This window comes from Anoplophora glabripennis, unplaced genomic scaffold (assembly GCF_000390285.2).
Source record: "Anoplophora glabripennis isolate ALB-LARVAE unplaced genomic scaffold, Agla_2.0 scaffold4963, whole genome shotgun sequence".
Lineage (NCBI taxonomy): Eukaryota > Metazoa > Arthropoda > Insecta > Coleoptera > Cerambycidae > Anoplophora > Anoplophora glabripennis.
Window position 1 is genome coordinate 1 of NW_019421041.1, and position 2,443 is coordinate 2,443.

Below are 2,443 nucleotides of genomic sequence, written 5' to 3' on the forward strand. Positions count from 1 at the left end.
TTTATTTCTGTTATCTTATTCTAAAAGCAATGAAGGTAGGTATGGTATGTATCCCAGATTTTTGCGCAATATTCGATAACATACTTCAAAGGGTAGACTTTTTGGATGAAAATAAATCGATTTATCTTAACAGTGTTGTCAAATATGCATAATTTTATGTAATATGCAGAATTTTTGCATTTTGGCTGAATGATTTCAAAATAATTCATGAACGAACATAGGTAATTTTCGAATAATCATCAAAAACTCTGATTCCCACTCAAAACCCAAGACCTCGGTTTACTCATTTACTGGGACACCTAAAAGTATGAAATACAAAAAAAAAAAACAGTGATAATCGAAAAATGTGTCACGTATCTACTGTGAAATTCTGGGAGTTCGGTACACATAAGAAAAATAAATAGGTACATCAAAAGCTTCTTTAAAAAGTTATCGGTCTTCAAATCAAATATTTTTATTTTATTTTTTGTTAGCTCCGTCTCCTTTAACGATGTATTTTCCAATGTTCCAATGTTTAATAATATAGAGTGGATTTTCAGCTAGCCAAATATGAACATGAAAATCTGGACCTCGGGTAGTCTTTTACGATTTGCCATATTTTTTTTGTTGGTAGATATTTTGAAAAACGCAAATATTTAGTAATTTATTTAGTGACATAAAGTAACTACAGGGTGTTGTTTAAGTATATGATCAAACTTCAAGGGGTGATTCTTTGAGTGATTTTAAGACGAAAAGTTTATATAAACATAGGTCGTTTTCAAGGTACAGGGTGTCAAATTTTATTAAAAAATCGTTTTTTCCTGAAAATCTTAATAATACTTTATCCGAATTAAGCCCTAACTAGATTAAAATTATTAAATCCAGTGGCGTCCGACAAATATTTTAGACAAAGAAATGTACGCCACTGACTTTTTAAAACTTTTATAATTTTTCTCGCATTACTTTTTTGTATCTTGAATTTTTTCGTATCTTCCTTCCTGTTTGGAGATAAAAAATAAAAACTGCCCTTTCAAAAGACAGCTGCATTTTTTCAGAATATCTGCTAACAGAAAAAGTTGGTAAAAAACAAAAAACTAGTTAAGGTATTCTTAGCGACATCTGTTTTAAGTAAAAAATAAAAAAGGGAAATAAAAACATTTTCTTCTAAAGTCGATAACTTTTTAAGGAACCGAGATTTTATTAAAGTAATTTGAAAAAAGTCTTACTTTTCACAGAAGGAAGTTTTCCTTGAAGTATAGCCCACTTTTACCGAACACCCTGTATATAGAATTAACTTTTTTCATAAGGAATATACCAATTTTGTGTTCTACAAGTTTATCTGATTCGTAATGGTATTTTAAATAAAAAAAGGTTTCTTCCATTTTATTACAAATTATTTTCGTTATCATTTTTTTTAGTAATCACGCAGTTGAATAAATCAAAAATAATTCTAAAACTATTCGTTTCACAAAAAACATTTTTTATTACAAACACAATTTTAAGTACAATGTAATCAGTAAAAGTCCGGAAAATCCAGTGGCGCAAAAATTTGCTACTTTTTATTCGACCGTCTGTCCATCAAGATATACGAATTTGTAGAGTATATTTTGCGATCAAGATTATGAAAGTAAGTATGATTTGTGTTCCTTCATTTAAATATACATTTTTCCTTATTCATTTTTCAAATTGAAAAAAAATTAAAATAAAAAAAGATTCGCCCAACGTGGGGCTCGAACCCACGACCCTGAGATTAAGAGTCTCATGCTCTACCGACTGAGCTAGCCGGGCTTATGCCTTCACTTGGCTTGTATTTAAAAAAAATAGAATGACTTAGTTAATTTTGTTTTACTAATTCCGCATCCCGGAAATGTTTAAAAAATATTTAAGCAAATGCACTGGGTAAATAAAAACACCAGTTGGCGACAAAATTCCAATAAAAAGCGCACATTAGTTATAGTTATTTAGCCCAAGGTCTTGGTCATAATTGGTATAGGATGTTTGGGTATGTCGTTCTCGGTGACTAAATTGTTTACTATTTCCTGAACCTTCTCGAGTACCACGCAGTAAGCGTTCGCTTGCCGACACACAGGCGTTTACTTCCTGTCATAACATAACAGTCGCGTTAAACGATCAAAACAAGTCCTTTTGTCGGACTGGAAAGACTTCATTTAGCGAAGGCGACGACAAGAGACAAGAGAGGATTTGTTTGACAACGAATGTGAACTTAGGGAGCATCGCCTATGGTGGTGGCGGCCCAACACAGTGTTGCCAGTTTGCCACATGTTAATTTCTGAATATATCCAGGAAATTAAAAATCTAATGCTAAAAAATACGAAATGGCGCAATCAATTGCCATTTTAAGGTAAAATCTTGAGATTCAAATTTGAATTTTTACGCAATTAATTAGTTTTTCCATACATATTTTGAAAAAATTATGATGCAATACCTCCACTTCAATCTAAAA

At 31.3% G+C, this 2,443-nt stretch overlaps 1 non-coding gene across 1 annotated transcript; it reads right to left on the reverse strand.

Annotated features, from left to right (window-relative positions):
- Positions 1-1,694: 1,694 nt before the first annotated feature.
- On the reverse strand, positions 1,695-1,767 carry Trnak-cuu. Its single transcript has one exon. It is a non-coding gene; the product is annotated as a tRNA-Lys (tRNA).
- Between the last annotated feature and the right edge of the window lie 676 nt (positions 1,768-2,443).